Source organism: Adiantum capillus-veneris, chromosome 2, assembly GCF_014529385.1.
Source record: "Adiantum capillus-veneris isolate H3 chromosome 2, ASM1452938v2, whole genome shotgun sequence".
NCBI classification, from domain to species: domain Eukaryota; kingdom Viridiplantae; phylum Streptophyta; class Polypodiopsida; order Polypodiales; family Pteridaceae; genus Adiantum; species Adiantum capillus-veneris.
Genome location: NC_140932.1, coordinates 128,898,193 through 128,913,427, shown reverse-complemented (window position 1 = coordinate 128,913,427; position 15,235 = coordinate 128,898,193).

The following is a 15,235-nucleotide window of genomic DNA, read 5'->3' as shown; positions in this document are numbered from 1 at the left end:
CCAAAGTGTTCTTTGTTTGGTCTAATAGCATATTTTTCCCTTACATTATCAAAGTGCTTTTTGCCCTCGTTAAAAAATCTTGGCCCTCATCTATAAGAAGTCCCAAATGATTTGCACCCCTACATCACATGAAAGAAAATTGATTGCATCCACGACAATGGCCTTCTATTGCATTTCAAGAGACTTCATTTGTATAAAAAGCCTCACAGCAAATCTAACGTACATGTCGACCACACACACACACACACGGGTGTTACTTGAGAGGAAAGAGAGAAGCCTTTATGTATAAAGCATGAATAAAAATGAGGATATAAACCATGGTGAAAAATGAGAGTGCCAATTGGTAGTATATTGCACTTGCACCACACTTTCACCAAGGCCCTCGTGCCCCCCCCCCCCCCCCCCCCCCCCCCCCCTCTCTCTCTCTCTCTCTCTCTCTCTCTCTCTCTCTCTTGTGTGTGTGTGTGTGTGTGAGCGTGTGCACACATACATTTATTAACATGATTTGATTTTGGGTATTATGGCCCATTATATCTATACATCACATGATCTTCTTGATCTTCGCTCTCTCTAGTAGATGTCATTTTTCTCTCCTAGAAGTGCACTTGCTTTGGTAGCGTGAGAGAGAAAGTGGAGAGTACATTAGGTGATATCTTAGCCATCTTTACCTTAGATTGCATAGATGTTGAGAAAGAGGCCATGTTAGCTTGCAAATGACACAGGGACTATGTCTAAAGGTTTGAGTGCTATTGATGTCTATTCTAATCCTTCATGCACAGTTGTTAACATGTTTCACGGTATGATACATGATGATGAGTTAGAAAACGTCTAAGCCTTACTTAACGAGAGCATTACAAAGAGAGCACATTATCAGAACTACCAAAATCACTCAATGCTTTTTCATCAATGGCTACATTGATTTGCACCAAGTGAGAGGTTGAAAGAGAGAAGAAGAAGAAGAAGAAAAAGAAGAGAAGTTTTAACATCATAGGAACGATCCCAAGAGATAGCTCTAGACCATTTGGCATGACTCTAAAATTGGTTTAGACATATGCTCATCGCCAAAGCTCAAGCCATAGTTGGGATTTAAAAGCCATCACAAGGCCCTCAGTAAAGTAGCTCCAAGCACTAGCCATGGCCAAAGCTCACACCATTAGTTGGGACTAGTATTGCTGACCGCCGAAGTCGGCCAGTCCCCCGCCGCCCCCCCTCTCTCTCTCTCTCTCTCTCTCTCTCTCTCTCTCTCTCTCTCGTGCACAAGGGCTTCTCTCAGTTTTGGAGTTTAGTCTTCATGTCGCAGATTTCGACAAGTGTAAAGGGCTACCCCTTCTTCCATATCATGTTAATAATTTGGCGGCCATCACAAGGAGTTCCACACTTGCCATGGCCAAAAACTCAAACTATAGTTGAGACTTGCCAAGAATCTATTATCAGAATCTAAGTGGGTTTTAGACAAATTGTAACCATTACTAGATGGGGCTTGTAAGTTGTAATCATAAGGCACAAAGGAATGTACCCAATGCATTATGCCCAACCCTGAGGGTCCTGGCAATTTTGGAGTTTTGTGAGAGGGGAATAAAAAATAGAGAACACCAATTATGTATGCCACAAAATATAGGCAGGTGATGATTAAAAAGGAGAGTAAAATATGCGAGTGTGCAGAAGGAGTCCATGAAAGGGGCTGTAATTCTCTTGCGATATGTAAAGCTATCTACTCTCTACCTCTCAAAGAACTCACGTGAACCCCTTTCTCTCTCTTCTCTCTCTCTCTCTCTCACTTAGATGTAGTGAGTCTAGTGACTAGTGGCAAGTGCCTCTCTCTCTCTCTCTCTAGAAAAATACATGTGATGACTGCTCTCTCATAAATCCACACAACACATGTGGTTCTCTCTCTCCTCTCTCTAAAAGAACCACATTGTGCCTTGTGGTGCGCTTCTCTCTCTAAAAGGACACGTTGTGTCTTTTGGTTCTAGCTCCTCTCTCTCTACACTGCCGTGGTGCACCCTCTCTCTCTCTCTCGCTTCTCTCTCTATCTATATACACAGTGCCGTGGTGCACCCTCTCTCTCTCTCTAAGATTTTTGTGTGCTTCGAACTGCGCCTCTCTCTCAATCGCCTCAACGAGAGCACAAAATGACAAGAATTTTGTAAGGAAGAAGGTGGGCGATTCCCTCTTCCTTCCTGCCACAATCGGCCAAAAATGGGGGGCAATTTAAAAATTCGGAAAATAAGAAAAGATATTCGAAGCAGCACTGAAATTTGAAAAGGCGAAATATCAATTTGCAAGTAGCTCGTGGCACGGAAATGCTAAAACCTAGGAAAACGAAGCTTATCGTCACTAAATGTGGCAGAGACTTTGGAAATCATAGGATGGATGTGAAAACTGTTTACGTCACACACTCTGCCGCCAAACGGCCCGCTAAATGTAGCGGCGATCTCCATATAATAGTCACGGCCCTGCGGCTGGATTCCCGATATCCTACGACGTACGTACAGGGGCAAATTTATGAATATTTAATTCTGTCTGATTTTACAGTTTCACTTCTGTGCTTTTAACTCCCCCTCTCCATTTCATGAACCTCTTGTTTAGACTTTCACCCCTTTGTAGCTCATGATGACCTGGCACATGCTCACATAAGCCCCCCTCTCTCATGATGACCACCAGCTCCACGTTGCATGGCCATGCAGCTGATGCTCTCAGAATTACATTGCTACCATCATGATTCTCTGTTTTTCTTTCCCCACTTATAATAAGTAAGCTTAGGGTTGGTTTCATTTTTACCCACCAAGTTCAAATTGTTGAACTTAATTTTGCTTGACCATTGTATTTTTGCATTTGCCTCTGGCGAATTAGCACTACCTTCGTACGCAACGCGACGGTGAGTGTTAGGCAAGGTTTAGATTGCTTTTGTCAAGAGCTTTTGATGGATGGACATCATGCCATAATGGTTGTGCATGGATGATTGAAAAAGGTTATACTCGGAACGAGCGACCTCACCACCTCGGAAGCTTGCACCCTCCTCTCGCTTTTCAGCACAAAACCCAAAGCAAGCATCGAACTCTCAACCCACCACTCACTAGCCTAGCCATGAGCTAGCACCTCATTTGCTGCCGAAGATGACAAAAGTTTCCTTATTGGTGTATTTTTTTGCCCAGTGTGAACCAACAACACATGGAAAACGCCCAATTCTGACCAACATTCGCGGGTAGTTTAAATCCCTTACATAGTTTGATTATCAAGGATCTGTCTTTATTTATGCATCCAAGAATCACATCAAAACACAAGTACTATTTTTCTTGGCATTACCTTCACAAGCATCATCAAGGGAGAGGACTGTCTTTCTCGTTTGGAAATTCACAAATTAAACATCGTGAAATCTCGCTAAGTTTGCCTAACATTTACAATACATTGTTTTTACCAAGCAAAAGTAATGTTAATAGCAATGGAGATAGTAATTGAGCATCTACAGATTGTTTATGAGCAGTATGCCAAGATGGTCACATATTAGTGTAGCCCAAAATCGAAAGATTTATGCCAATGAAGTAAGTGCTTTGCATTGACGTCCAACAGGTTCTAGCCTCTAGGGTCTAAGGATGGGGAGGACACCATCAGATTCTTCTATAGGCAAGTCAAAGCATTCAAGTGTTATCAGAGGTACATGAGATGATGATAAACGGTAGTGCATCAATGCGAGTAAAAATTGAAGCCCCAGCGAGACATCAAGATGTTTTCCACCCCAAACTAATATTTTGACCCATTCCATTTCATGAAGGTGGATAACAAGATAACCTCATGCCAAAGAAGGGTGATCTTAGTCAAAAAGGTAGTTGAGGATGCAATGCTGGTTGTTGAAGATACTCCTCAATCTTTGCACAGGGTTGAAGGTCACCACAAAAACCAAGATCACGACATTGAACACGGAGTCTCATCGTCACGCATGTTAGATTGGCTCCAAGAGCTGCAACAACAAGATGTTGTTGAGGACCTCAACAAGCTTGCAAAGGATGTCGCAGGGTGAAGGTATATGCAAGTGGTGAATTTTCATTCGCAAGTACTGTTTAGTTGATAGCTTGTTTGGTTATTGCAAGCCAGTTATATATTAATCCTAGGGTTCAAGTCTAACTATCTAGGTGACCTTGCTAATAAGACACATGTTGAACTACTCCTAGTGATCACAATTTTTAGTACTGACTAATGATCATAGAAATGTTGCTATATATAGTGATATTAGCTCTAGTCTAAATATTTAGGTGACCTTGCTTGAGAAGATACATGCATGATAGCCTAGAACTCATATTAGATAGTTGAAGCTATTGCTAGACTTTCATCATGCTTGCATTAAGTTAGCTATTGTTGGTGTATGTTTAGGTATATAGCTATTTCACCACCAGTAATAGAACTAGATGTGCATGTGTTGCACAAGCTACTATATAGCTTGAGTTACAGCTATATAGCTTCTTCACTAGGTATATAGCAACTATACCAAGCATTCACATTCTTATTCAAGTATATTATTTAGCAGCTATATAGCTTTTGCAAGATACATAGTTGTTGTTCTAGTTATGCAACATGCTAGGTATAACAGTATAGTTGTTGTGCCAGCTACATAGCTATTGTTCTAGCTATATAACTAGCTAAGTAAATATAACTAGTTGCTTTGTACTATTTATTAGCCATACATTTGGTCGCATTACTGCATGCATGTCAGTCATTAATGCTATCTGTTGTCAATTATTAAAGTCATTTGATGGTTATAGAAGAGTTAATCAATCAAGTCTAGCCTTAGGGCTAAATAGTGCATTGGAGACTAAATGGTCATCATGTATGCTTCATGGAAGCTTTTTCTAATTCTTTTGTTGTTATAGTGTGTAACTCTATACTAATATGAACTATTAATGTGAAGAGTAGGAATATGGACACTCCCAATTTTGTGTTGGGTTAAGAAAGGAGGTCGAGTCAATGGGACACAATGGCTTTATGGCACTCCCTCCCAAAGTACCCAAGGGATCAATGTAGTAGTATGTATTAAGGACTCTTTGCATGCACGAGATGCATTAGAAAAAGTTTGGACTCAAATTTGGACCTTTTAGTGGTAGAGAGAGAATATTGCGTGACCAATGGATGGTGAACTACCATATAACGATAGCTCACTTTTTTCTTATTTTTATGTCAAATTTTTTCATTTAAAAAAATATTTCTTAGTTGTTAAGTAATAATATACGTTGCGATTTGCTTGAATCTCTTTGCTCTCAACAACAAATCTGGCATAACTCACATTCAATCCAATTCTGCACACTTTTTCTATATGAGAGATTGTGTGCTATTCCAGCTCATTCCCATCTACTTGCGATGTATTCTACTACATTCTCTTGCACGCTCTTTGTGCTTAGTGACACTATCGAACACTCTCCATCTCTTTGTTGTGTTGTGCATCTTAACGCCGTCGAAGAAGCACTAGTGGAGAACAAAAGACCTTGACGACCATCCACAAGTATTAAGTATGTGGAAATATTCAATAGCTTCCATTTGGGCAATGGTCGTTGGCTTTCCATCACCATTACCATAGGAAGTTGGGTTCTCCTGTAGACAAGAAACAAAAAGCGCACGAGAAATGAATTTGTGAACACCTACAAAGATAGGATGAAAGACTTTCGCTTATCACAAATGGGAAAAACAGTCAAAGAGGTGCTCATTGAACACGCATATATGCACTCAGAGCTACGACTGAGAGCAACGCGGATAGGGTTTCCAGCTCGCCGACCAAATTATGCGTTTACTAACCTCCACTAAAGATTTTTTTGTTCACCATTTAACTTGTATGTTGTAAATATCTATCCCTTGGACAAAGAGGGCTGCCATCCGGTGGATTGCATTATAGGCATTTTTATGCATTCCTGCATCAATGGGTGTGTTGGATGATGGGGCTGGGGGTTGAGGAGAGGATTGTTTAGTGGGATCTTCAACAAAAAGCCTAGAGGCGGAATGATCATAGAGAGGAGTAGAGGAAACTGTAGGAGCTTAGTGTGATTCTTGTGGCACTGTATCGTACCTCCGAGGTGGAGGTCGTGGTTGTGGCCTTGGTTGTTGTGGGACAAATGCGTCAAGGGCTCCTTTAGTACGTGTCTCCACAAGATTGATCGTATTTTGGATCATCGTCATCCTAAATACCTCAACTTGGACATTGGAATAATTTGCCAGTTTCCTTGCCTGACAAAATTCCTACCTTAAGTAAATATTTGTAGAAAGCCTTAAAAGGATTACAAAAGCAAAAGAGTGCACCTACACTTCTATGCTCCTCAACATAAATGCGCTCTCGGATAGAAGCTTCTCATTTGCAAGACTCTCCATCCACAAAAATGCATGTCGTTTTGTTTGGGTACCTTGCTATTAAGAATCAACATGTCTTCACAGATATTGTCTTGGGTCAATGCTTCCCACTCAACTACAAGTTTTTGCACAGACCCGCGGGACATAGCAGATGGTGATGACATGTTGCATATAAGTTGTAAAATCGATTGTCAGAAAATTGCCTTCAGATATTTGCAAGAAACCCATGCACAGAGTTTGCAAGGTAGCAATGCTTGCACTTGATGTTCAGTTCAACAAGGTTCCAATGTGAACTATTCGTAAATAATTAGGCATTATGCTGCTATTCATAATAGAAAAAATATTGAAACAGTGATAAAATAGACAATACTTACTCTTCATTGTAAGCTAGAAGTAAAACCTTGACGGTGTCCATGTTGATTGATTCAAACCAATGAACGACATCAATTAAGGAAATGGCTTCCAAGGTCAGCACCACTAAAAGCTGTGCGTCTAACAAAGTTGCCTCGGATTGGTGACTCCACGACATATTTTGACGAGCATGCTGCAACTTGGTAAAAATTGATGTGCACCCCAAACATGTTAGAATCACAAAAGAATCTCTGCAAAACGAAATTCATGTATGCCATTTTGAGGGCTAAAAATGATGTTTCAAAGTTTCCAACCCTTTGCTTTTCTGATATATCAAAATATTAGCACATTTTTCCATATTTGGAAACTAATGTGTTTGGATTAGCGGTAGAGCTCAAATTATGACCCGAAAAAAGTGTCAAAAAGTGGTTGTCCCACCACAAATGCGAAAAAGCGGGGGGTGCTCTTGAGCAAACCCCCCTTTTTCGTGTTGTGGTGAGACAAACTTCTAGGGCTTGCATTGGGTGATTTTAAGCCCTATGTTAATGTTTTTTAGTGTTCTTGTTGCAACCATGGGGTCATTTTCCTCCTTTGATCCCTTTCACTATGAGTTTGGGGACTTGTAATGTTTGGGTCTCCACCTTTACAAGTCTCCAAACTCATAGTAGAAGGGCTCAAATGAGGAAAATGATCTCATTCTTGCATCCGGAACATCGAAAAACCTTACCGTAGTCCTTAAAATCATCCCAATCAGAGCCCTAAAGGTTTGTCTCTCCACAATGCAAAAACTTGGGGGGTTTGCTCTTAAGCCCCCCCTTGTGGCGCAACAACTACTTTATGACACTTTTTTGGGGGTCATAACTTGAGCTCCAGGTCTCGGATTGGGATGATGTAAAGCTCTATGTTAATGCAATGTTAAAGCATTGCATGGGCCAAAACAGGCTTGAAGAGCATGGTATCAAAGGATTGGTTAAATTTTTGAAACACAAAAAGTATTGGAAATCTTTTTATGCTAATCATTTTAATCTTAAAAAGGATGGAAATTGTAAACAAAGTTTCAAGTAAGAAATGAGATTAGATACATAAAAGTGGGCATCTTGGCTACATGTGATTCCATTGAAATTCCATTCTATGTAATGTATCATAGACAACATGATTTAAAGAAAGAAAAAAGAAATGTCTTTCATAACAAAACTAAGCATTATCTCAACAACGTCATAACCTCCTTTTCTACCTCTTTGATCGATGAAACAACACACAATGAAAATGTGGTGAAGAAAGATTTTCTAAAGCCCACTTACCTAAAGCAATTTCCCACATCCCCCCCCCCCCCCCCTAACATGTAATATCTTCCTCAAATTTTGGTGATTATATGACCAACCATAGTAGTTATATAATCTTTGAGATGGAGCACATCTCTTAATATGTTGATAAGCACAATAGGATGCATTCCTGTAAGAGTTCTTTTGCTATTGGATTGTTTTCAAAGTGTACAAGAGCAAGAAATAGAGTACCTTTGTGTAGATAAAAAAGTCATGTGATCTACTTGAGCATGAGTTGCAACACAAATATTTAGATTGGGGTGCTATCTTTATGACCACAAATAAAGGTAGAAAGAAGATCCTACAACCCTTTAGGCTATATTGGATTGTCAATATTTTTCTTTCACTCACAATCTTGTTCACTTTTCTGGCAAGCTAACCACCTATATTCAACAAATGTCAAAGACATAGAGGGGAGAGAGACAAGGACATGAGAGAGAGAGAGAGAGAGAGAGAGAGAGAGAGAGAGAACAATATGCAGAGATAGAAAGAAACAATGACAAAAAGCAAGAAAGAATCGTTGCTTACCACAATATTGGATTCTTTAGTAGCCATGGACAGTGATGCATGATTATTTTCTATGGTGCTCCACGTTGAAATTTCTCTATTTTGCTCCTCATCCTAATCTCAAATACTACACCAAAAGTGTAACATACAAGGAAGAAAAGAGTTCACAACTATCTTGCCATGTTTTTGAGTCATAACTCCTCTTTACGTACTACTAGTCCTTACAAAAGCATCCATTTGAGATATGTGTGCTGGATTCTGAGCACTTGTCCTTTTGTATTCAATGAAGTGCCGCATGATATAAATCTTAAGCCTTTTTTATACATTTTATCTTTTAATAAAAAATGAAGAAATATTATTTTTGATTATCTCTCTCTATGCTAACATGGCATTTCTTACCAGGCTCAAATTTGACTCCAAACTTTTCCTAATGTGGACGCGTTACTCGGTCAAGCAAAGTGGATGGTATGACCTCGGTGGTTTAGGATGTCACTGGATTAAATTCTAGCTTAAAAGGAGTAGTGCTCAAAGGCAACTCTCATGATAATGAACACAAGGCTGATACACATCGAGGGACCAGCATGCACAGGGGTTGACTAAGCTAGTAGAGTGTCTAAATGAAGAGGGCTTGGGTCACCATGCGGAGGTGTTAGTGTTGCATGCACATAGCTTATGTCGGCATGCAAAGGGGTTGGATTATCATTTAGAGGGATTGGGTTAGCATGTTGAGGCCTTGGGTCAGCATGCAGAGATGATGGACAAGCATGTAGAGGATTGTGTTTGCATGCGAACGAGGTGTTGGATAAGCACATGGAGGGTTTGGGTCAGCATGCAGAGGTGGTGGACAAGCATGCAGAGGATTTATGTCAGCATGTGGACGAGGTGTTGGATAAGCACGTGGAGGGTTTGGGTCAGCATGCAAAGGTGGTGGACAAGCATGCAGATGATGGTTGACATGATGTGTCAATTGGCAATGAGAAAGAAGCTCAAGTATCATGGGGTGCTTTGGAAATTCCTCTTGATGGTCAGCATGATGTGTGCTTGCAATGTGGGGAAGATGGTTAGACACATACAGTTGCTCCCGCAGCTGCTCGCGAAGATTTACGCAATCTCATTATGATGTGCCAAAGCCATTGTGTGGTAAATTTGGATGTCAATGACCTATTGTTGACTAGGAATAGCCTCTTTAAGGATGGTAGAGGTAAGTGTATGTATCAAAAGAATTTTGAAAAAAGATTCCTGCTTATTAAGCAAAAAGAATTGAGTGTGTGCCCATTTGCCCAATATGTTGTCAGAAAGATGCGCAAAATTTTCTCTTGACCTATCTTGAACATTTCCATGTGGTCACTTGTAGCAACATGAAGGATAACATGCAATTAGAGCTATGGAGGCATGTTTCCATCAATGCCAACATGTGATTTCCTTGCAGTTATGAGCCAAAAGCATTCCAAGAGTGCACAATTTACTCTTAGGGATCTACCTAGTGCGTCAATTGGGGGGGACACAAAATTAAGTATTTTCCTTAAGTGTTTTGTTGATATTTGGTTATGGTTCCCCTTTTTAAATGAGGATAACAAACTCTTGGTGTATGATACCCTTTACAAGAGCATGCTAAACCCAAAGGACTGTTGTATATGCCTGTGATTCGCATGATTATGGTCAAAATCCTACTTATTTGTCAGATGTCTTATTCCCATGGTTAACCACATGGAAGACTGTTGAATATGCATGAAGAAGATATACTAGAGAGTACATACTTACAAACATGAGGGACATGCTTTCATCTAGAGTGTTAGAGCATCATGCAATTTGCAAAGGAAAAATCATGCTAGCTAGATAGCTTGTATGATGAGACCTGGAAAAGCTGGTGGTGTTTTGTCACTCATGTTGTATAGACGTAATTATTTTGCTAGGCAATTATGGATCTTAGGAAGTGTGCCTAAATCAAAAGCAACATATGGAATTTTGAAAATTCCCATTTTGTAATATATTCCTACATCGTTTATGTAATGGGATGGTTCGGCAACCCAACTATATAGTATGAGTTTATAACTATATACCTCATCTTTATACCATGGGTTTATAAAATGCTTGTACAAGGTTTCATCAAGCCACACATATGTAAGAACATAAAGACATGAGCTAAGCTGAGATCTGTTGAGACTTGTGCATGCATCGATGAGGCTGGGAAAAATATGTTCTCAAGACTACTATAATTGTTAACATAACCAAACAATTTGAATGCTCAAAGTCCAATGTGTGAGGTTTCAAAAAGCACTTCAATTTGTTGCCAATTGAAAAGAGCAAGTATTAATCAAAATAGGTCATGGACACATTAGGGAAGGAAGAGATAAAGGAAAGATCATTCAAGCAGCCTTGGCCCTTATATGGCATGGCATTGTAAATCAACTCACTCCACATAGGGAACATATAGTATGTTTTTGTCGTAGCATCTGCTTGCCCTGACAAGATGACAATATATGTGGCTAACACCCATATATGTCAAGCAGTTTGTAATGTTGGGGATTTCCCTTTTCGTGCTTGTAGTATAATCACATGTGTGCCTCAAAAAAGTTTCATGTCATTTCCACCTTTGTTAGCTGGTAATATCGCCCAACGAAATAGAAAGGTTTTGCTGCCTTGAAGTGTGAAGTTGCACCATCATGTCAAACATAGTGCCTCTTAAATTTTAAACCTTAACTCTTTAGCCATTGCTTATGAAGAAAGCAATGATGGAGTACTCTATTTGCATTGGAAACAAGCTTATAAACTCATGCTTGACACCAAAAACTTGTCTCCTCAGTAACCTACTTTAGTAAAACCATTCAGCCTTTTCATGCCATTTACTCTATTGCTGCATAGTAAACATCCTCTCCATGTATTGATTATCACACACATAGCACAAGATCTCTCATAGCACATATTCTCTGTAAGCCATTTACTATTGTACTACATAGCATCCAACATTGTCATAGCACTTAGTATTCAACACTATAGTAGACCTTCATTTCATAGCACTAATGGTTAAGCCAAATACCCCGTAGTCATGAACCCTACCATGCTATCTACTTTGGTATGATTCCTTATGCTATAAGCACCCATCACCGCAGTATTCCTTACACTATATGGCATGAATGTAGTCAATGGACACTAGTGCTATTATATTGTGAATTGGTTTCATAACTTCTACCCTCCACCAACGTGGCACACAATGTGAAATAGCATTGTTGCCCTTGCTATTCTCCTTTGTACAAAGCACAAAGGTTTTCAAAACATGACCCTTTGTGCTATAAAGCATACAAAAATTCAAACAATACATCTAGATTATTGTAATAGCACACATGCAATAAACTATGTAGCTTATAGTCTATAACAGTAATAGTTGGGGTGCAAAAGTAGATAGTTTATGATACGATTGAATTATTGGGGTGTGGAGGCAGATAGCAATATGCCTCTCACTTCATTGCAAAAAAGCAACAGGCCTAGCAGCCCATTATGAAAATGAAATCTATTGTGTGTAGCATGTGATTCTTGCATTACAAGCATGGTCTAATAGCTGAAAATTAGACTCTACAAACAACCAAAGATCGTACCTGAGAATCATCAAGGAAATGCACTGGATGCTCGATATAGTGCTTGTAGCCTAACCTCCGTGGGATAATATCCTTCTTTTTTGGAGAGACTCGGGTATGTTCCATCCAAAATTGAATTTCAATCTCTTTCACCTCAGAGGATAATCTACTGCAAGCAGCCTTTCTTTTACATGAGTACAATGGCAACATGCTAAATCCTCCTTCGTCAACTTCAACTCAAGCAATAGTAGCATACATATTTCATGGATGAATGTTAAGAAACTTTGTTGGAAGAAGACTTATTTCCTTGTCAGTTGTTTCATTGACATGGTTTAGACCATTCACAAGCATGGTTAGAGTGCTTCGCTTCAAAAACAATTCATCATTGATTTTGGGATTTTTTATCAATTGGAGGGAGAATCTTAAAGTGTTTGCAAGGCTGATAGAATGGTAACGTGTCCTTTTTGTGTACCCCTCGATACTCTGGTCACCTAGCACTGTCTACATTATGTCCATCTGATCCTCTTTATCATAACCATTTAAGCTCCTCAAAATGTATTGAACAATTTGATTAGCAGTTTCCTTGTTGCTTGCTTCAAGGTCTGCATCTTCAAGATCAACAATTTGCACTCTTGCACAACATCTTCTTTGGTATTCTTCCTTGACTATACATTCATACTTCCTCGCTGATAAGATTTAGTGCTCATCAAGGAAATCCTTTTGTCTACATTGATGAGGGCAACTTTCATCCATTGGCATTGGCATAAATGAAGTGGAGACATATGACCAGCTGATGCCAAGCTCTCTGAAATTTCCTTTGCCAAAGATAATACCTCTCCGAAAACATCCTTGATGTTTCCATCTGCAAACGAAGAACTTTGGTCCAAGCTTCCTTCCAAAAATTCTCCCATTGAAGAATGACTAGCTCTAAAAACATCGATCTTGAACATTTGCATTCTATCTAAATTGGTGTGTGTGTGTGTGTGTGTGTGTGTGTGTGTGAGAGAGAGAGAGAGAGAGAGAGAGAGAGAGAGAGAGAGAGAGAGAGAGAGAGAGAGAGAGAGAGAGAGAGAGAGAGAGAGAGAGAGAGAGAGAGAGAGAGAGAGAGAGAGAGAGAGCAAATATTTGATGAGGATACAAAGAAGCAATAGGAAGAATGCAAAACCTATGCATGTATGATTGTGTGTGTGTGTGTGTTAGAGAGAGAGAGAGAGAGAGAGAGAGAGAGAGAGAGAGCAGAGATTTGATGAGGATACAAAGAAGCAACAACAAGAATGCAAAACCTATGCATGTGTGTGTGTGTGTGTGTGTGTGAGTGAGTGAGTGAGAGAGAGAGAGACCGGGGGGGAGGGGGGGTGGAGTTGTGCACGCTCTATGGGCCCATTTTCTTGCTTCAGTTACACGCCATTGTACTTTAATTTTTGACACTCCCATAATGTAGTTATATGAGAGGAATAGCTCAATAGTTGGTGTCCATGGACACAAGTATTTGTACCACCCTACCATGCTTTCACCTAGTACTACCACTAATACACACTTTTCCCTCTGCATTATGAGTTTAAAGGAAAGACAAACAAACCAAAAATCATTTTAGAGTTCCTTCTTTATAGGTGAGTGACGCGTTCGTAGTCTTGTTTATGTTTAGGTAACCTCGAAAGAAAACACCTTTTCTTCCTTTGTAGTGTAATCTCAAATTAACACTTGATACTAAATGCACAAGCCTATGGGGAACTCGGCTATAAACCAATGCCCAAAATATGAAATAATGACCTTGATTGCCTACATATGTGGTGACTTCTTGAGCTTCACCAATTAAGCAGAGTCCCCCATCTCAATGCTCCTCGTATGCGGCAATACATTGGGTTTGCACTAGCACAAGGAGAGGGTGAGGTTTGAGGAGTGGTGGCGTAGATGTGCAATACAAAACCTGCTTTCCTAGATGCCTCATCATTCTAATCTTTCAAACCTTGAAGCCTTCATTCTTCTAGGTGTGCCCTTCACATCCTCCCAATATCCCCCTCTCCTGGGGAGGGAGGAAGATTGAGCTCCATGAAGCATTAAGAGATGGGATTGTGTCTGCAAGGAACCTTGATCTGAGGTTTCCCTCCCAAAGCTTCTTTATGTGAGCTATCTTTGCCCCTAATCCTTTGTTTCAAGTGCTTCCCAACTCCTCTATTGCTGCCTCCTTGTCATTTTCTCCTACTTCCTCAACAACTAACGTATATAGAATAATATAGCGTGTTGTTGGCTTGGTAGATTCTCTCTCTCTCTCTCTCTCTCTCTCTCTCTCTCTCTCTCTCTCTCTCTCTCTCTCTCTCTCTCTCTCTCTCTCTCTCTCTCTCTCTCTCTCTCGATTTGCTCTGCACACTCTCCCACCATGGTTCTTCTTCGTCATCGCCTAGAGATCCGCTTGCTTAAATAGGTGTCAATCATAGAGGACCTAAGCCCACTAAGGCTCCTGTATGGGTTGAGTTTCCTGATTTACATACTGAATTTTACCCCTTGCTGAAATCTATCTGATCGTGTGTAGGAAGAGTCTTGGGGCAAAGATCTAGGGGGGATTAATTGTAAATGGGAACCTTTGTCGTTGATTGAAGTGGACCTCAATATAGTCTTAAAAGTTTATGTGCCAATAAGATACTCTATTGGTAAATTGTGCATCTATAAAGGGTAGCCTACAGAATTTGCCAAATGCTTGCTTCCATTGCATGAAGTGTAACATTTAATGGCCTAATAACTTATGTGTAGCGGAAATTAGCATGAACATAGTGGGCATTTCATTAGAATAGATTCCTAATGAGAATTACAAGAGTGCTTGGGTGGAGAGAGCAACAAAAAGCCAAACACCTAGTTAGATAGCATCGACAATACTTTCAAAAGAGAGAGAAATTAAGCTATTGACAACAGTTGAGGACCGGATTTGCATGGAGCCGGTCCCCCCTCCAAAAGGCTTTGTATTATGGTTTCTCCCATCAAGAGAGACATTGTACAATTATACAATTCTTTGTGTTCCTTCAAGACTAGCTAGTGCAATGAAGATGGAAGCTTCATACACCAAGCAAAACACTTAATCAAACACAACTTGAATTATCCCTGTTCTCAGACCCAAGACCTCACACACCTTCGAAGATGGTGAGAGCTAGCAGGGTATGAGAG